At 37.2% G+C, this 22,016-nt stretch overlaps 1 protein-coding gene across 7 annotated transcripts in view; it reads left to right on the top strand.

Annotated features, from left to right (window-relative positions):
• The first annotated feature begins 16,146 nt into the window (after positions 1-16,146).
• The window catches only part of Rhbdd1 (rhomboid domain containing 1), a 135,866-nt gene continuing 129,996 nt past the window's right edge, over positions 16,147-22,016 (top strand). The window contains exons 1-2 of one of the 7 annotated variants that reach the window (XM_071619589.1): positions 16,210-16,228; positions 20,608-20,692. The gene's annotated coding sequence lies outside the window, so the exon portion shown is untranslated. Of the gene's footprint in view, positions 16,229-16,399; positions 17,705-17,941; positions 20,693-22,016 lie in introns of those variants that run through there. The other 6 variants (XM_071619587.1, XM_071619586.1, XM_034635736.2 and 3 more) reach the window with 6 other exon arrangements.

Below are 22,016 nucleotides of genomic sequence, written 5' to 3'. Positions count from 1 at the left end.
TCCACAGTCAAAAAATAAAACTGATCAGAAAAACATTAACCTAGGTCTGTATGAGGTCAAAAATAAAATAGAACTTTATGATGTGGGAAAAGGCAAATAATAAAATAAATATTGAAAAAAGCATCCTGGTTAATCACTGTCACAGATGTAAGAATAGCCAAACTGGAGTTTTGGATATCAGCTGTTATGGATTTGATTCAAATCATCTTCCTTTTGGTCTGTAGAAATTGTTTTAGTTAATCTCTCTGGAATCCAAATCGGCTGCTGTTCTCCCTGTGGGAAAACACAAACAGAACCCCGACTCCAGACAATCACTGGGTTAGGACCTTTCCATTGTCCTGTTAGAATATCCTTCCAAAGTACCTTAGGCTTATGTACATTTTTTGGACACATATGCCTTTCCGCAGCACTAAGCCCTGATGAATCCAAATTTTAAAAGTTTAGAGTAAAAAGGGTTATTTTAAGTTTATCTTTGGGTGATATATACCCCTTTCCAATTCCCTCTTTTTGCTTTAATAAGTACATTTTAATAGTTTGATGAGCTCTTTCAACTATGCCTTGTCCCTGAGGATTGTATGGGATTCCTGTTATATGAGTAATGCCAAATGATGAGCAAAATTGTTTAAAAGAGGTAGAAGTATAACCAGGACCATTATCTGTTTTTAACTGTTTTGGAATGCCCATAGTGGCAAAATTTTGTAAGCAATGAGCTATAACATCTTTAGTTTTTTCTCTGGAATGAAGGGAGCCCATCAAAAATCCGGAAGAAGTATCAACTGTAACATGCAAATATTTTAATTTTCCAAATTCTGGCAAGTGTGTGACGTCCATCTGCCAAATATGGTTAGGTATCAGTCCTCTAGGATTGACTCCAAGATTAACTTGTGGTAAAAAGGTCACACAATTTTGACATTGTTTTATTATTTGTCTAGCTTGTTCCTTAGTTATTTTAAAACGCTTTTGTAAAGTATTAGCATTGACATGGAACCTTTTATGAAAATGTGTAGCTTCTTCTAGTGTAGAGAAAATATGTATGTCATGTGTAGTTTTATCTGCTAAATCGTTGCCCAAACTAAGGGCTCCAGGCAATCCTGTATGTGCTCTGATATGTCCTATAAAGAATGGATCTTTTCTGTCCCAGATTAGACTTTGTATAGCAGAAAACAAAGAGAAAACAGTAGAGGAAGGGGAAATCCTGCCAGCATCTTCAAGGGATACTATAGCATTAACTATATACTGACTATCAGAAAATAAATTAAATACAGAATCTTTAAACATCACAAAATCTTGTAAAACTGCATTAAGCTCTACCTTTTGAGCTGATTGTTTGGGTACTAAAAATGTAAAAGTTTGATCAGGGGTAACTACTGCTGCTGCACCATTATTTGACCCATCAGTGAATACATTTGGAGCATTCATGATAGGGGTTTTTCTTGTCATTTTTGGAAAAACTACAGGATGCAAAGACCAAAAAGACAACAAAGGATTAGGTGGTAAGTGATTATCAAATGAAACATTAGATTTACACATGATTATTGCCCAAGTATTTAACTCATTAGCTAACTCATCAATTTGATCCATAGTATATGGAGTAATAATTTTATTGGGAGAAATTCCAAACACTCCCTTTGCTGCTTTTATTCCTTTGAGTATTAATTGTCCTACAGCCTCAGGATACCTAGTAAGAATAGTGTTAGGAGAATAAGATAAATGTATCCACAATAATGGACCTTCTTGCCAAAATACTCCTGTAGGAATATTTTTTGTTGGTATTACAATAAATAATAAAGGCAAAGTTATATCAATTCTATCCAAATGCATATTTTCCATATATGTTTCAATAATTTTTAATGCCTTTCTTGCTTCAGGCGTTAACATGCGGGGTGAATTTGGATCTGATGGACCTTTTAGGATATCAAATAAAGGTCCCAACTCTCCTCTTGGTATGCCTAGATAAGGCCTTATCCAATTTATGTCTCCTAATAACTTTTGAAAGTCGTTAAGTGATTTGAGTTGATCTACTCGTATTTGAATTTTTGGTGGACGGACCATGGTTGAGGATAATAGAACTCCTAAATAATTAATTGGAAAATTTAATTGTACTTTATCTATTGCTATCTCTAGATTATAATTTTTTAATAAATTTGTAAGTGTGGCATAACATTCTAGCAATGTGTTTTTATCTTTGTGTGCTAACAATACATCATCCATATAGTGAAATATTTGTAGTTTAGGATTTTGATTTCTAAGTGGCTGGATTGCTTTGTTAACATAAATTTGACACATAGTTGGGCTGTTAGCCATCCCTTGAGGGAGTACTTTCCATTCATATCTCTGATCAGGACCTTCATGATTCAGTGCAGGGATAGTAAATGCAAAATGTGGACTATCCTCAGGATGAATTGGAATTGAAAAAAAACAATCTTTAATATCTATAGCTAAAACGTACTAGGTTTTTGGCAAAGCAGACAATTGAGGAATCCCTGATTGAGCAGGTCCCATAATAACCATCTCATTATTAATGGCTCTTAAATCTTGCAATAACCTCCATTTACCAGATTTCTTTTTAATGACAAAAATGTGAGTATTGTAAGGAGATACGGAAGGTTGTATATGTCCCTCCGCTAATTGTTGTTTGACCAGGTCATGGGCTGCTTGTATCTTTTCTTTATTCAGGGGCCACTGAGGAACCCATACTGGTCTATCTGATTTCCAAGTAATTTTTGTTGCCTCAGTGACCCCTTCTGAAATCCCAGTCCATGTCTATTTATTCCTTGATCTATTTGAATTGGTGCTGCTATGCCTTGTTCTCCTAATCTTTTTTCTTTCCTGAAACCTTGTCTAGCCCTAATAGTGGGCGCATTTGGATTGATGTTATTTGTTAATGTCAAACCTAATTGATCTAGGACATCTCGTCCCCATAAATTTATAGGAAGATGATCCAATACATATGGCTGTATAGTTCCTTCACATCCCTCAGGATCCTTCCAATCTAATACCATTGCACTTCTATGGGGATTAGTTGCCACTCCTAGGCCTCGAAGCGTTTGAGTGGCTTGTTGTAACGGCCAATGTTTTGGCCATTCTTGACGAGATATGATGCTAAGGTCTGCACCTGTATCCAGTAGCCCATTAAATTCATGTCCTTGAATATTTAGTTTTAGCATGGGGCGAGAATCTAAATTTAAAGACAGCATAGCCTAATCTACACCTGTGGAGCCTAATCCCCTGGAACCTCTTTCTATAGTACTACTGGAAAATTTATCATGTAGGCTGGGTATTATTAATAACTGTGCTATTCTATCTCCTGGTGAAATTACTGATATACCCTTTGGAGAACTAGCTATAATTTTTATTTCACCTTCATAATCGGGATCAATTACCCCGGGACTTATCATAAGTCCTTTTAGCGTAGAAGAACTGCGTCCTAACAATAAGCCTACTGTTCCTTGGGGAAGAGGTCCTTTTACTCCTGTGGGAATGATTTGAACTCCCATCTCTGGAGTTAGTACTGCTCTGGCGGAGGCGCAGATGTCCAACCCTGCGCTCCCTCTGGTTCGTCTGATGAGAGATCTGATGGATAATGTGTCCTGGGCACTACCCTGATGGTATTGCTGGGTTCCTCCATGGTGTTTCTGGGTTCCTCCAGTGCCCCGTACATTTGTGGTCGTGGGCCCCAGAGCATTGGGCCCCCCTGTCCGTTTTTTGGCAATGGAGCCCGATGCCTTTCTCCACGATATCGTGGGTAAACACTTGGTCCTTGTCTGTTTTTTGATAACGGAATACCCTCTATGGTGGTTTGAGAATGGCATTCATTAGCCCAATGTTTCCCTCTATGGCATCGTGGGCAAATACCCGGTATTCTATTCCTTTGATACCTAGCTTTGTTAAACCCTCCTCCTATGGGGCAACTCCTTTTAAAATGTCCTGTTTGATCACAATTATAGCATGTTTTTGGCTTGGCATCTAAAGCCTGTTGTACTGCTGCTAAGACTTGCCCTTGTTCATTAATGTCTCTACATAATTTAATATATGTGTTTAAATCTTCATGTCTCCATGGTCTAATGACCTCTCTGCAGCAACGATTTGCTTGGTCATAGCCAGTTGTTTTATAAATGGCATTGCCTGTTCTGTATCCCCAAAAATTCTGGAAGCTGCTTGAATAAGCCTATCTACAAATTCAGCGTAAGGTTCATTAGTTCCTTGTATTACCTTAGATAATTGACCTTGTAAATCTCCATGCCCCTGTAAAGTTTTCCATGCCCTAACCGCATCTACAGCAATTTGTGCATATACGCCAGGATCATATTCAATTTGTTGCCATTGACCCTCATAAGGTCCTTTTCCTAACAACATATCTAGATTTCTTTGAGGGTAACCGGCTGCTGCATTTCGCCTAGCTGTCTCCCTGCAAAATTCCTCATTGGCAACCTTCCATAACAAATATTGTCCTCCATTTAGCACAGATTTACACATACTAGCCCAATCTGCTGACGTCATGTCCAAGTTGGTAATGGATTCGACCATGCTTACAGTGAACGGTGCTTGAGGACCATAGGTTGTTACAGCCTCCTTTAACTGCTTCACTGTTTTGAAATCTAAAGCACGGTGAATTCGCTGCCCTCCTGCCTGCTCAAGTACAGGGCATGCTAATCTTTGAGGTCCTGTCTCAGGATCCCATCTATCAACTATGGGGTTTGAGGGCCACTCAGCTATCTCCATAGGGGGAGCTGTTGGTTGAATTACGCCCTCTGGTGATAGAACAGTGTTAGTAGCAGCCTCCTGTTGTAGCTTTTTCCCTAATAGCTGTTTCTCTTGTAAGCTTTCTTCCTTTAAATTTTCTTCCTCTGTCTGACTAGCTTGAGAGACCTTCTCTTTTGCTTGATCTAAAATGTCTTTCTCCATGGTCTGAACCTCTAACAATTTACTTAACACTCTTTCAGTTTGTTTTTTACTAATTTCTAATCTGTTATAAAGATAATGCAACCCAATAAGATAACACAAAACAAAACCGAAACAGAATGAAACAAAAACGGAACAAAAAATCGTTGTATCAATTTTCCTATTTTCTTGATATGTGCATTTGTGGTCTATTTCTATCTCTTCCTCAGGGGCGAACAACTTCAAACCTTGAGCCAACCATTTTTCCCAATCTGCCTGAGAAAATTCTAGGGATAGGCAGCTTGAAACAAACACAAAACAAATCAAAACAAGAACACATTGTTTTTTAAAATGGTCACCCATTCTCTCGCCTTCCCTTAGGGGCAAGCAATTTCACTTACCCCGAAGCTTCAGACGTTCCCCGCACAGGCTGCCAAATGCCGCAGTCTGGCTGGGCACAAATCACGAGTCACTGAAGCAGGAACAAACTTTATTTTTGAACTGCAGGAAAACACTTCATACAGCTCCCAGGGAATCCTCCCGAACGCCACGCGGCTCGTCCAGGAACCCCCAGCCGGAAATATCTCTCCCGGAAATCCCTCCTCCTGCACTTCCCCAACCAATAGGAACTCTCGGGGAATCCCCGGAAATCCCCATGAGAACTCCAAAATAGTGCGAGAACTCAAAAGTTGCCGCAGAGGCTGATAGTAATGCCTCACCTGTCAATCAGTACTGTTGGCAAAATGCCAGGGGCCATACAGACTGGGCAGTGGCTCTCAGCAGGGGATCAAGTTTCCAACACTTGAACTTTGGGGACACATTCCAACTATAGCTTTCTACCTCTGGCCCCTAAAATTTATGCCCTTTTCATATGCAAAATATATTCATTTCATCCCAATATCCCTCCACCCCTGTTGTAACTAGTTCCAGCATCAACTCAAAAACACAAAGTCCAGAGTTTCATTTAAATCAGAGACAAGTAAGAGTAATCCATCCTGAGGCAAATTCCCTTCATCTGTGAACCCACGAAATTAGCACAAGTTATCTGCTTCTAGAACACAATGTGGGATAAGCAAGAAAAAAAGGAGTAACAGGCATCAAGGAAGTCTGAAATCCAACAGAGCAAAAAACATTAAACCATAAGATTCCAGAATAATCTTTCACCCCTGTTTTCATGGTCATATAGGGGTGGTGGTTGGACCCCAAATCTCCCAAGGCACAAGTTATATCTGGACCCACTGAGTAATGTCTGGGTTTGCTTAGGGGCGATGCATTAGAATGGCAGGAGCAGAGTCCCAAGATGGCACTGGGCAGTGAATGATGAGGACCCATGTTGCCTTCTCTGCAAACATTGCCCTCAATGGTCCCAGCTGCCTCAAAGATCTCTGCAAAGAAGCAGGCATCCACCTATCCTTCTTCATCTCAGCAAAAGATTACTTGGTCACACACTTAGGATTCCCTCAACATGTGTTTCCATTCTTTACATAACCACACTGTTTTCCAACTCCTCCCATTCTTTTTCCCTTTTTTATTATTAATCCCATCTTTAAATTAGTTCTCTTTTCTCTCATTTCACTGTAAGCAAAAGAAGATATGTGGCACTTTGAACATGTTCCTGCTTAAATTCCACCTACCATGAAGTCCTGGAACATTGTCACAATTTAGTCAAGTTTTTTGCAACTGTACAACAAGGATGGCCTTTACTCCAATTTCTAATACCTATTCTTCATTTCTATCTGAGACCTTCTCAGAGTGGCTTCTACTGCCCATATTTCTACATACATTCTGATCAAGACTACTCAAGCAATCCCTAGGAAGATTACAGGCTATCCTTATGGCTCTTCTTCTTCTGAATCCTCACCAGAATTGCCTTTAATGCTCCATCCACAGCCTTTGGCTCTAGGGTTTTTTCCCATCCTGCTCCTCCAAGTTCTTCCAGCCTCTACCCAATATCCAGTTCCAAAACCCCTTCTATATTTTCAAGTATATGTTGAAGCAACAGGCACTACTTCTTGGAACCAATATTCTTAGTTTGTTTTGTGCTGCTATATCACAATTACACAGAAAAGTAGTTTATAATAAACAGAAATTGATTTGATGAATGGTTCTGAAGTTTGGGAAGTCCAAGATTGAGAGGACACATCTTATGGGGGCCCTTTTTTTCTTATATTATAGGATGCAACACATGGGCAAGAAAGTGACAGCAAAGAGAGTAAAAAGTGCTTTTATAAGAAAACTTTGCCCACAATAACACACTTCATCCTGAGATAATGGCATCCATTCAAGAGGGTGGAATCCTCATGATTTGAACACCACCTAGCAGGCCCCACCTCTGAAAATCTGCATGGGAATTAAGTTTCTCACACATGAACTTTGGGGGACAGATTCAAACCACGGCAATACATTTCAGACTTTGCATATGTATAAGTATATATACATATATATACACACATATATATGCTTATATATACATATGTATAGTTTTTTTCTGTATATATATACATATGCACACATTTTTATATAACCATTTTCATATATATACAGATATTATATTTAATACCTATATACATGTGTCACCATTGTGTGTGTGTGTGTGTGTGTGTATACACAAACTATATAGCTGTATACATATCATAAGTGAGAGGGCATATGAGAAAACAAATGCTAATATTTAGGACATCTTCTAGGAATACACAGGAAACTTTTCTGAGTACTTCAAAATACAATTTGAAGAATAATCAGCAGTATTAAAACCTGAGATGTCACGTAGACACTGACCTCCCCCTGACTATGGAAAAATAAACAGAATTGTAAAAATTCTTTTTCACTGATACATATTCAACTTTCTTAGATATGATAGTCTTTATATAGTTAATTTCAAAATAACAAATCCTTTAGAGTGAAAATGCTTTTGTTAGAAGTCAGGTATGCTAAATTAAAAAAAGAAAACTCCAAATCATGTGAAGTGGAGGTATCTGCATTGCTGGGGATGTCAAAACTTCCTGCTCCACTCCAGGGCTTCTATTTTGCCTAGTCCTATTGTAGCAACTTGGGCAGAACCTTAGCAACAATTCCACAAATACTTCAACTGCATCTTTTGTTCCAGGCTCCCTCCACCAGAGCCGCTCTTCCAGGACTACAATTTGCTGGTGGCCAGATGGACCCATTGGCCTTGAACTGAAATTTAGTCTGAAGTGTTTCCTCAACAGCTCTACATTTTAAATAGGTTTTGTTTAATTGTGGTTGGAAAGGCCCCTTCGAAGGGATTTTAATTATTAGCAAGCAGTGGCAGAGACACAGTTGTGTGGGGGAGAGCGTACTGTATTCATGTGTGCCCAAAGGAGGTCCTAAAATCACTTTCAGACCACAAGTTGATAGGGAAGCTAAGCCAAAATGCCTAAGAGTCATTTATTACTGCTGTCATCACAGACTGATTTTGAAGCAAGTTCCCTTTTACACATTTTTTCCTAGTAAGAATATTCATAGCTCTTTCTTTTCTAAGAATTCATTATCTAAATGAGTTTTTCATAAACCACATATTTAATATTCATGAAACATTCTGCCAGATTTTAGGATATGTGGTTTAGGAAGGCTCCTGTGAGGTCTCAAATGGCACACAGAAAATGTGATTTGGGAGTTGAAGTAAAATTATTCATTGTACTCATAGAAGCATCAAAAGTTTAGTTGATACAAAAATAGAAGTGGTAGTTACATATGTGAAAAATATTTTTAAAGGAATGATTATTAAAATAAGCTGCTTATTTAAGATGTATTATTTGAAAGAAACAGGAACTCTCAAAACAATAATCTACTGTTACCCTACTGTTATTCTATATCTGTAAACCCAATTTAATTTTTAGATAATGATCATAATGAGTTAAAACAAAATTAAGGAAGATTTTTCCAACACATTCAATAGAAAAAATACTTCCTAAAGTGAAAAAAATGTAAATAACTGAAATAAACATATCATTCAAAATAATTCTGAAGTGGATAGTAAATAATTACTTTCATTTTTAGAGTGTAGATAATCAATTAAACAATAAAAACCTTATGTCAACATGCACGGGTAAAAACAAAATCAGCTCTTCCATGGATAATGATACATCCATGATACCCTACCTGACAATTAATATTCAGAAGTAGGAATAATGTACTTAAACTATTCATCCTTCTACCCACTAGCTATATAAGTTTTGGAAAATTAACTTTCTGACCCTCTGTCTCCTCTTTTGTAAAATGAAGACTAAAGTGCCTGGCATATAGTAGACAGTCAACAGATGGTAGCTAATAATAGTTAAAATAACAATTGTACTGAGAGTTGATTGTGTTCCAAATTTGGATAAATGCTCTAAGTGGATTATTACAATTAGATAGTAGAGATCATGCTGGTGGTAATAGTGATATCTTACAGGGTGTTAAAGGAGTGAAGTAATAATTTTAAAATCAACTAAAATAATGAATTGTAGGAAAATAAAATCCAATTCTGAAGACTCAGACTTAGCAAGACAAGAGAATCAAGGGTTATGCTAAAGCACAGGGTATCTTTTGAGTTGTTCAAGCCAAGGCTGTCCTTTCCGTAGCTAATCTGTGGAGCAGGAACCCTCCCTCTCTTATGAGGCACTGCCATTTCTGGTGTCCAGAGGACTTACGACCACAAACCCCTCCAGGTTCTCCTGAGCTGAAGCTCCAAGAGAGAGCCTTTGACTAACTGATTCTCCATCCCAAACAGATCTGATGGAACCAGGGCAGAGAGAAGAAGGCTCATTCATCTTCTATCTCCTTAGGAAAAACTTTAAACAATGCACGAAGAAAGAATGAAGTTTTATTGGTTTAATGCCCCAATATAGGAAATAAAACACTCTATTTATGGTATGATTGGAAATCAGGGAATGGATGATGTAGGGGCAGGAGTTTAAGCAATAAATTATATTAAAATACCTGCAGAGTAACATAATTATTTTATTGTTATAACAGCTCTTCTCAGCTCCATTAGATTAATTGAGAGTTGATTAGTGAAAATTGATATGCAATTATAATAATGTCCATAATCATGTCAGGATAATTAAGTATGGCAGGTTTTCTTGCAAAAGCATTGCTCTATTTGTAGTTATGGTAATACCTTATTACTGATAGGACTTTTTCTCATTGGCTCAGAATGAACTCAATCATGATAAAGTCTTAATTCTACATTCTTCTTTTAAACCAGTGAAAAACCACACATTATAAGAATTTCTGAAACATGTTAATAGATTTTTTTTGTTATCTAATTTTTTCCAAGTAGGTTTTAATATTCTACTTTTTTTTGGCAGGGGGTAGGGGAAAGTTCCAGAGATTGAACCCAGGGGCACTTAACCACTGAGCCACATCCCAGGCCCTTTTTACTTTTTGAGATAAGATCTCAATAAATTACTTAGAGCCTCCTCAAGTTGCTGAGGTTGGCTTTGAACTCATGATCCTCCTGCCTTAGCCCCCCTGAACTCCTGGAATTACAGACATGCAATGTCTGTCTACTTGTAATTTTATATTCATAGTGTATAGCTAAACTTTCCACTTATTCTGCCAAGTAAATTCTCCATTCCCTTCAGTCCATTATCCACACTGTAATGCTCATAAATGAAGAATACTGGACATGATGGCATACCCTTTTCAATTCTCACTATGATTCAACATAATACTATGTAAATAATATATAACATAATATTATGCTTAAATGCTACATAAAATATAAGTCACCCTAATGGTTCTTCAAAATATTCTGCTCTCTTCACTATTTTTATGTTTGTCCTGGAATGCTCCTCCATTCATCTCAGTAGGTCCAATCCCACTGATAAGATATTTTGAGAGATACTATAACATTTATTATAGAATATTGTTATAACTGTTGTTTTATATTGTTAATTTCTTACTGTACCTAATTTATAACTTATACTTTATCATAGGTTTAAAAATGGTATATATAGGCTTCAGTAGTAGATGTGGATTTTAGAACAAAGACCCCTAGAATAAAGGGGGCTACTGTAATATTTTTGATATTCATCCATGTTGCAGAATAAAGGAGTTTGTTCTTTCATTTCTTTATCTACTAAGAGTTGATGGTTCTTACATTGTTTATAATTTGGGACTGTTGTGAGCAATACTGCTATTAAATTCACATGCAAGTCTCTTGTGGACATGTCTCATTTCTCCTGGGTGGATTTGTTCCTAAGAGTGGAATTGTTGGGTTGTACAGTAAGTGTCTGTTTAACTTTCTAAGAGACTGCTTGTTATCCAAAGTGGCCATACCATTTTACATCCCAACCAGCAATGTACAAGCATTCTGGTTTCTCCACATTCTTGTCCCAACTTGTCTTTTTTATTATAGTCACATCAAGGGGTATAGGATGGTATCTCACTGTGGTTTGAATTTTCATTTTCCTAATGATTAATGAACTAATGATGTTGAGACTATTTTTATGTGCTTATTCATATATCTTATCTAGTAAAGTATTCTTCAAAACTTTTGCCCACTTTTTTTTTAAGTACAGAGGATCCATCCTAGAGCCTGTAGCATGATAGACAGGTACTCTAATTCTGAGATACAATTCCTAGCCTTTTTGTCCAGTTTTTAATTAAATCAGTGCCTCCTTATCCCTCTCCTTCTTATGCTTATTTTTGTTTTTTATTTTCAGACAAGGTTTTGTCAAGTTGCTTAGGGCCTTGCTAAATTGCTGACCCTGGCTTTGAACTTATGATCCTCTTGCTGTAGTTTCCCAAGCCACTAGGATTACAGGCGTGCACCACCACACTTGGCTCAACTTCCTCTTCTTCAATGGTAAGAGCACTTTAAGATTCCAGATGCAAATCTTTTAACGGTTATAAACTTTACAAATATTTTCTTCCAAACTGTAGTTTAGTTTTCATTTTCTTAATGACATCTTCCATGTACCATTATTATTATTTTTTAAATAGGAGAAAGTCCAATTTGTCAACTGAAATGAGGCAATCTAACCTGTCCAATTTTGTTCTTTGCCAATTTGTTTTGACTATTCCAGATCTTTTATTCTACATATGGATCAGCTTATCAAAATGTACCACAACAAATGCAGAAGTTCACTGAAATTGAAAGGGACTGTGGAATGAATCTATAAGTCATTTAAGAATTGTCCTTTAATATATTCTTTAGCTTTCCAGACCATGATTATAAATTTCTCTTATCCATCTTAAGTAGTTTTCATTGAACAAATCTTGCATTTCTTTTATCACGTTTATTTCTAATGTTTCTAAATATTTCTTTTTTTTTTCCTGGTACTGGGGATTGAACCCAGGGCATTTTCAAACTGAGCTACATCCCCAGTCCTTTTCATATTTTGAGACACGGACTCACTCAGATTTGTAATCATTCTGTCTCAGGCTCTGAAGTCATTGAGATTATAGGACTGTACCACTTGGCTAGATTTTTATTCTTTTGATGCTTGCTGGAATGAAACTGTTTGCTTGATTTTATTTTCCTTAAACCAGGAATGCCAATTTGTAGCATACAGAAATACATTTATTTTTTATATTCTAAGACTATGTCAAAGTCACTTATTTTCATAGTTTGTGTGCATATGTGTACGCACAAACATGCACACGCATGCTTTTCTTAATAATTTCTACATACAGGATCAAGTCATCTGTGAATAGACAGTTTTACTTCTTTACAATCAGATGCCTTTTAGTTGTTTCTCTTAAGGCACTGGCTGAAACCTCCAGTACAATGTTGAATAGAAGTAGGGAGAGCAGGGCTGGGGTTGTACCTCAATAGAGCACTTGCCTCACATGTGTGAGGCACTGGGTTCGATCCTCAGCACCACATAAAAATAAATCTGCAACTAAAAAACATAAAAAAAAAAAAAGTAGGGAGTGCTGACTTCTTTCTTGTTTCAGATCTTGGTGAGGATGCACTCAGTGTTTTACCCTTATGTATAATGTTGGCTCTAGAAGGATGGTGCCCTTTTTAGGAGGAAGAAGTTCCATTCCTACTTCTTTTTTTGAGTTTTTATTATAAATGGAAGTTGGATTAAAATAATGTCTTTCTACACATATGGAGATGATACTACGATCTGAATGTGTCCCCTTAAAATTCATGTTGAAATCTTAACCCCCAAGGTGATAGTTTTCAGGGGTGGAGCCTTTGACAGGTGATTAGGCCATGGTAAGTTGAGATTATTATCCTTACTGAAGAGACCACAGAGAGCTAATGCCCCCTTTTCATGATGTAAGAACATAGCAAGAAGGTGCTATCTATGAGGAAGTAAGCCCTCACCAAATACTAAATTTGCTGGTGACTTGATGGTGCCTCTAAAAGTGTGAGAAGCAATTTTTTTTAATAAGCCACACAATTTATGGTATTTTTGTTATGACAGTCCATATGGACCAACAAATAATTGTGTGTACTTTTAGTCTGTTAGTATGGTGTTTAAAATTGATATTTTGATGTAAAACCAACCTTACAGTCATAGTGCATAATCAATCCTTCATATATAATGCGGGATTTATTAATACCTTGCTGGGAATTTTTGTATGTCCATGAGGAATACTGATCTGTAGCTTTTTTTTGTAATGACTTTTTGTTGCTTTGGTATCAGGGTAATAGCAGCCTCATAAAATGAGAACAGTTCTGTTTTCAGAGTTTGTATATGATTGCATAATCTTAAATTTTGATTAAATTCACCATTAAATCTATTGGGGCCTGAGTTTTCTTTTGTGGGAGGATTTTAAGTATTAATTTTTTTACTTTTACATAGGTCTGCTATGAGTTGAATTGTGCATAGGTTTTAGAGAAAGCATGATCCTGTCAATACTTTGATCTTGGACTTCAGGTCTCTAGAACTCTGAGCAAGCATCTATTGTTTTAAGCCACCTAGTTTGTGGTACTTTTCTTTTTACAGCAATCCCAGAAAATGAATCAAAAGTATAGCTCAGTGATAGAGCACTAGGATGCATGAGGCCCTGGCTTCCATCACAGCACTGAATTTTTTTTTTTTTTTTATGACAGAATTGAATGAACTAAATAATAATAGTTTGATATTATTTCAGCTAGGCATGGTGGCGCACACATGTTATCCAGTGGCTCATGAGACTGAAGGAGGAGGATTGCAAATTCAAAGCCAGCCTCAACAACTTAGTGAAGCTCTAGGCAACTTAGCAAGACCCTATCTCAAAATAAAATACAAAAAGGGCTAGAGATGTGGTTCAGTGGTTAAGCACCCCTGGGTTAAATCCCTAGTTTAAAAAAAAAAAAAGTTTAATATTTCAATTCAATATCTTACTCCCAATAATGGTAGGATTAACCAAACAGAAAACTACTAAGCCTTGAAAAACACTAGCAATCCAATTGATAAGTAAAAACCAAACACATTATATGCAATAAGCATAGTGCTATCTTTTCTCATGATAAAAATAAATACTTTTGAGGCTTTAAGAATTATTATTTGTAAGGTGATATAACAATTACATGCCTTTTATGTTAAAGGACTTTTGTTATTGATTCTTTAGTATTTTTAATACTTGTTCAGTGATTCTACTGACTGCCCCATGTTAATGTTTAAGATATGTAGTTATTATCCAGGTGATGCATGCCAGTTTAATTGGGACTTGAGAATGATACAATATACCAAATTAGAAACTTAAAAAACAAATTTAGTGTGCTCAACAAATCATATAGAATAAAAGAGAGTGTTTAAGAAGATTCTTTTTTCTATTCCCTTAAATGTCTATGAAATTTTTCACTGATAATATTTGATGGACCTTTATTTTATTTACTTATTTATATGCAGTGCTGAGAAAGGAACCCAGTGCCTCCCAGGTGAGAGGCAAGTGCTCTATTGCTGAACTATAACTCCAGCCCTATTTCTTTCACTGATAATATTTGAAACCGAAATATAATTACCTAAGTACATCCTTAATCCCTACAACTGCATTTTTACAAGGTTAATGGTCTGAGACCTCTTGATTTCTCTTGTATTTGATGTATTATGATAAAGACAAGAAAAATCATGCAATTATAGAAAGGTGTACTGGGTAATAAAAATAAAAAATTAGATTAGTATTAATTGAATGAATGCATATGGTCATGGATCAGAAGGGTAAGTGGGGACCCCTTCTTTTTGAGAAATTACATTTATTTTCCCCTAGGGAAATATTTCTGTAGGCAATTTACTGTTTTCCTCTTCCACTTGACTCTTCCTGGGAATTCAGTTTCTGTCAGGAACTTTCTAATCAACATAGCGTTTTTAAATAAATAATTTATAAAGCTCAAGTATGCAATTCACTGAAAATCTTGTCATATTAAAGTCTCAGATACACATATGTATTTCCTGTAAAGGAGCCATATTTTCACTTCAATTTTAACTCTAAAATAAATTTTTCTATAAAGAATTCTGGCAATTACCAATGACAGAAAATAAACTTCCGATTTAGGCAATTTTTGTTTTAATAGGCAAAACACAGCTGCTACAACTGCCAATAACTAAAAAGCAGCATAAAACCACCTGTTTTCGGTTGCTTTGTTGGAAAAAGTGCATCTTTCCCCTAGTTTTAGAAGATCTTATGCCAAAAGATAGTTTTCTCCTATGAAATAAATACAGCATTATAACATTTAACTTAGTCTGATTCCAACAAGTGAACAAATGACACGTGGACCTCAAATACCTAACACCTGAAGTCCTTATTAAGGCAAACAGACTCGGCAGTGCAGCCTCCGAGGCAATGTACACCCCGACTTTGTTCCGCTGGCCTACTTCCTAATGCTGAGATAAGCGGCTCTCACGCAGTCTGGGTAGAACTTTTGGAAGTAGGAGTTTGCCTGTCCCACCAACCATTCGCAGGCAGTAGCGGCCTTCCTGCAGCTGCTCAGGGGCTTACAGCACCACCAGACCTTAGCAGGCAGTTTCTCCGCCCCGAAGGAGCCAGGGCGCCTGTAACTCGCCCTTCTCCCCACAACGAGTCCCTCGAGAGCAACCGCTCCTTTGCTTTGCGCGTGGTAGACGGCTGTTAGCTATTTATGACAATAAGGAGTGTTATTCCGCAAGTTTCTCACGGATCCTGCGGATGAGTAGAAAGAACAAGCACAGCCTACTGCGCTCTGCAGCGGTCCTTCCCCGCGGCGACCCCGCGGCCTCCAGCACGCGGGGACCACCGGCCAGACACGCACAACTGGGCATGCGCCGCGGCCTGGCTGCGCGCTTTACGGCTCTCTTCCCCAACTCGGCCCCCGTCGCGCGGCTGCTGAGGCTCCCTCTATAGCCGGAGAAGAAGGAGCATCTGGGATCGGCGTCCGTGCGTGATGACGTGAAGACGTGTGGACGCAGGCGGGCCACAGAGCGTGAGTTTCCACGTCTGTTTGGCCCCTTTCGCGAAGCTGGTTCTGCGCTGCTTCTCTCCCGTTTTCCCTGGGCCGCGGGCGCTGGCGGCTGGGCGGGGGTTGCGGGGCGGCGGTCGGCGCCTCCCCGGGGGGAGGGGGCTGGCGCGGGGCAGGGTTGGAGGCGCCGCCTCTGGCTCCTGCGCCCTCTTCCCCAGGTCTGAGGGCGGGTCGGATTTTCTTTCCGCGACTGTACCCCGGGTCTCCTGGTCGTTGCCCTCTCTGTGCTAGAGGCCGACCTCACCCGGGACGAAGTTCCCAGACGCTCAGGTTGGGGTTGGGTCTAACGGAGTTCTGCAAGATTCTTTTTGAAAATAGGACGATTACGGCCATGTTGCGTCAGCACAGGGCAGTAACCTGTACCTCTAAACAAGTTGTGGCAAATTGAATCCTAACTTCAGATGTGATATTTAACTTAGGAGAAGGGAAATCCACCTAAGCGGATTTAACCCTCTTCTGCTCAGACCTTAAAAAACCTTTGGATACTTTTTCCAAAAGTGGATCATCACATGCTTATGTTTTTTCCAAACTGAGCATAAACTCTTGAAAACTTAGCTTGTTATCAGAGTGAATTGTTGCATAGTTATGATTCCGTTGTTGAGCTGCGTAGGTCTCTTGCTGTAGTTCAGTGGCACTAAATTTTTTTTTTCTCTTTGAAATTGCATTTAAAAAAGCTTTGAAAGCTCTAGTGTGTCTCCCCGCCCTCTTCCGCTTTTCTAATAAAACATTAAAGGCTTCTGACTTGCTGCTGGTCTGGACTTGGGAAAACAAGTGATCTTTCAAAGTATAGGGATGCATTGGTTCCTGTGTTGTTCCATCCGCATCACCTGGGAACTTGTTGGAAATGCAAATTTTGGCGTCTTATCCCAAATTAGAGATTATTTTAGCAAGCCTTCCGTTTGATTCCCAGTGCATCTGGCGCTAAGGTTTCAGAATGACTGACATTAGTGATAACGCCCATTGTGGAGTCACAGGGGGATTTGAATTAAGTTCAAGTGTAACCTAGATATAGAATCTTGGACAAGTCACTTAAATGTTACTTAATGGGCCATGTGAAAACGAACAAAAGCATTTATCACCAATTCATAAAATTCTCACCAAAGGTGAGATATTGTTATTACGTTAGGACTACCTGAAATTAGTATGAGAATTGTGTTGGAAGGATTCTTTGTTGGGTTAAATAAGAATTGTGCATTAGAGGAGTGTGAGCAGGGCTTAGAGGGTATTTATTCTGTTAAATTGTAAGTAGTCAAGATTGTTGATGCAGGGTATTCTGTTAAAAGAGCAGTTGTTCTAATACTAACGCTATTAAGGTTGTAGTATTGTTGTAGAATCAGTAATTATGTTGCGATGTGTTTTAATGTTTTGGTATTTCTGGTTTCGTGGACTTAGTTGCAGTTAGTTATGTTCTTTTGACCCAAAACTTGGAAGAGACTAGAGGTAAATACTTCCTTTAGAGTTGAAAAGCATTATAGAGTAGTGATTAGTATAAAACAAAACAAAAACAAAACAAAAAACCAAGACTAATGAAAATCTGTCCATGTCTTTTGTTCCTGTATGTCATGCAGCTCCCCTATAGCAAATAGGCCTCATATCTACTTTCCATACTTCCATTTTGTGGAAGGATCACAGGAGTTAAGCTAGATGTACCTTCATCCTGCTGTTTTTTTTTTTTCAGATTGTCAGATGCAGTGTTTTCTTATACCTATTCCTTTCCTTTTTCAAGTCGCCATTGTAGGGTGAGAAAAAGAAATATTTGGTATCTGAAGCTACTGCCCTAAAGCCTTAGCTCATTGCAGTGTTGAGAAGGTTCAGTGTCAAACCATGGCCTATGCAATATAATGCTTTGATTAGAGAACACTGTGTATTGTGGGTGAGAGTTTTCAGATAAACATGTCACTTTGGATATCAGATTCTTAAGTAATTTTGTTGACCCTCCCATCGACAAATTGATACTACCCCATCATGAAACATTTGTTTTTCAAAGGCCCCAGATAATTTCTTATTCTCCATATGAGAGAGGCAAATGTGTAGCAATGGTTTGGGGTCACACAAACCCTGCTTTGGTTTGGGGTCACACAAACCGTGCTTTGAATCCTGCCCCTACTATGTACTGATTGTATCTATTAAGACAAATTGACATCATTCCAGCATTACTTTTTTATTCTATAAAATAGAAGTCATAGGGTGCCTATTCAGCTCATTGAATTAAATGAAATAATATGTAAAACATGTCTACTATATGTTAGTAATATACAGGCTCAGGAGTGTTTCCTTTTGGACAGATGAAAAAAGGGTATTTATTGCCTCAAATCTAACCTTGGTCCATTCATTTTTTAATATTCTTATATATGAAGTATTTTTTTTAACCTAAGTGCACTACTTTTTAAGTAATAAGATGCTGAAGTAGAGTCAAAACCTTCATATAATCATGAAAAAGAAACACTTGGAGGAAGTTAAAACTCTAATTTAGAGGTTGAAAAAATCTTCATTTTTATCATAACAGCAACTTCTAGAAATTGTTTTGGTGTATACTGAAGGTCAATGCATGGTTAATATTTTAGTATCTTTAGTGATTCTTCTATCGCTGATTTCAGTGGTAATAGTCAAGTATAGTAGGGGAATATATCTGTTATAGAAGATGACACCTCATTGAAAAAATACACCAAAACATAAGGAAATGCTGTTAGTCCTGAAAGAATTAATATTTTTCAATATGGATGCTTAGAAATAGCAACTGAAACAGTTTGTGTTCCATTTTTTTTTGATGAATTTCAATAGCTTTAATTATTTTTAAAAAAATTTTAATTTGTTTTAATTAGTTACACATGACAGTACAATGATCTTGACACATTATACATTTGAATCAGATGGGGTATAATTTCTCATTTTTTTGAGTGTACAGGTTGCAGAATCACATTGGTCATATTTTTTTTAAGAAGTAATAAAAACACGTTTTATATTTCTATATATTGTTAGGTATATATGGGCATGGAAAATACTTGAGAATGAATCTAGCTTATAATTTAATTTACTTGATAGTGTATTGTAACATGGAGATGGGGAACAAATGTAAAAATAAATAATTTATATCATTGTAATATGGAGGTGGGGTTAAGTACAAAACAAAATAATATATTTACAGGAGGTTAAGTATGTGTGTGTATATGTAAAAATTATTTTAAAGAACATTAAAATAGACTTACTTAAAAAGATTTATTTCCTTTAATGCTGTAGTTATGTCCTCTAAACAGAGAACAATGTCTGACCTGAAAAGTTTAGAAAATTAGAGGCTTTGAGATCAGTGAGGTAAAGAGCTCTTGATTCTGGGTACCCACCTTTAGAGGAATATCCAGGGAAGCTAGTATTCTCAAGAACTAGGCAGGAAACTACTGGAGGGTTAGAAAAATCTCAGGACATGAACTATACCTAAAAATTAATGACATTAAGAATTCTGGTGAATGGGATTCACAAACTTGCATTGATGACAGTTCCCAGTTTTCAGCAGTGTCAGCTTATGTATAGCTTCTCCTTCAGCATTGTGAGTAGTTTTTTTCCCCCCAATGTAGCTTTTGATTTGACCCATATTTTACAACCATGGGATTCTGTGCGTATTTTTGAGAAATGAAGATTTTTTTAAAAAAAGAATCTCAAGTTGTGACAGCTGTATCACTATTAAAAGCTATTTAGTATTTTAAGCAACTGCCGTTTAGCATTACAAATGACTCAGGGAAAAGGGGGGAGTCAAAGAAAATATACAGTATTATTTGTGTTTACTATCTACCATATTTTGTTGTAAAGGCAGCTGTCCTGCATTTATATGATCAAGTGTTTTTTTTATGGTTAATAATGAGCTTTCATAAGAAAAATAATTTCAGATGCTAAGTGTTAGATTGTTATTAATAGTGGTAATAGTAATAGTACATTGTCTTTTTTCACAGGTTGGGGAGGGTTTCCTGGTGACAGCTGGAGTATGGGGGAGGGGGAGTCACTTTCAATCAGCCAGCTGCTCTGTGTAGCATCATGATGGATAATTTGGGCTGTATTCAGAAAAGAATATGTATCCTATTTCTGGGATGCAATAGATAGTGTGCAAGAGTCCTTTGGGATCTAGATGATAGCCAGCTAACAGTGTATGCATTCAGGTTTGCGTGTTGGTGTTATTTACCATCTAGTTTCTTGGACATTGTTACATGCACATCATAATTACAAAGCAATAAAGTCTAGTTCCACTGGGGGAGAGGCTCATTACTTTATGGAGAGGAAAGGAAGATGAAACACAAAATTTAGTAGTGTACTTTCATGTAATACGCTATTTCATTTATTCTTCACAATGACTCTAGGAAGTAAGTGGAATTTTTCTCATTGGGATAGAAAAACAGAAGCTCAGAACGATTGATTACGTGATTTGCCCATGGCCACCTACTAGTAAGTGACAATATGTGTATTTGACCCTAGTTCTTGTGGTTTTAGTTCCAGGAATGTTGTCATTACACCAACAGCTATTTCTTCATTGTGCTAACTTGCTTATGCATTTTTAATCCAAAGCCACAGCATCAGGATAGTAATGAATGAAATTTATATACATAATACAGTGCCTTCAAGTTTATATAAATAATAAATAGGAGTGTGTGTTTTGGCAGCTATGTATAATTTGGGTTTTTTTCCCTTGGGAGAAAAAGTCTCATAGGCAACAATGAAAGAAATTTTGTCACCCTTTTAATGTTACTAGTACCAGCAATTATTATAATGTTGTTTGTTATAATGAATCAGTTGTGATTCTAAATTTGAACAAATTTAGAAATGTTGTGCATCTTGCCCATATTACTCTTCCTTCGTACCAGTATATTAAAGGATATTTTTTTCTTTCGAGGAATGTTAATTTTGTGTTAATAGGGAACCTTTTAGTTTTCAAAATTACTATGTACCACATAATAACTGAAAAAGAAATTCTTTCATTTTCATGAAATGAAAATTTTCGTTTTCATTACTGTTTTTCGTGATGGGTTTTCAAGAGTCATTTCATCTTCTTCCTCATTGCCCATATGATAATATCTAGTATTTCCTTTTCTCTCTTCCTTATGTCATATATAAAACTTTTGAAACTTATTTTTATTGTTTTCTGAACACTCCATGCACCTTTACATACTTTTTTTGGGGGAGGGGTTATTGTTATTTTTAGTACTGGGAACTGAACCCAGGGGCACTTTACCACTGAACAATATCTCCAGCTCTTGTAATTTTTTTTTTTTTTTTTTTTTGAGACAGGGTCTTGCTAAGTTGTTTAGGGCTTTGCTTAGTTGCTGCTGTGGCTGGCCTTGAACTTGCAGTCCTCCTGCCTCAGCCTCCTTAACTACTGGGATTACAGGAATGTGCCCCCATACCTGGTTTACATAAAGTTTTTTTGTTGTTGCCATTTTTTATTTGTTCTAATTAGTTATACATATCAGTAGGATGCATATTGACATATTGTACACAAATGGAGCACAATTTCTCATTCCTCTGGCTGTACATGGTGCAGAATCACTCTAGTAGTGTAATCATACATGTGTATAGGGTAATATATCTGTCTCATTCTGCTGCCTTTCCCGTCCTCACAGTCCCACCCCATTTCTCCCTCCCCGCTACATAAACCACAGTTCCTTCATTCTTTTCTGTCCCTGCCCCACTATGGATCAGCATCTGCTTATCAGAGAAAACATTCAGCGTTTGGTTTTTTGGGATTGGCTTATTTCAGTTAGCGTGATATTCT

The sequence above is a fragment of the Marmota flaviventris genome, chromosome 11 (genome assembly GCF_047511675.1).
Source record: "Marmota flaviventris isolate mMarFla1 chromosome 11, mMarFla1.hap1, whole genome shotgun sequence".
NCBI classification, from domain to species: domain Eukaryota; kingdom Metazoa; phylum Chordata; class Mammalia; order Rodentia; family Sciuridae; genus Marmota; species Marmota flaviventris.
Note: the sequence above shows the minus strand (reverse complement) of the source record. Positions and strands in the feature narration are given on the sequence as shown.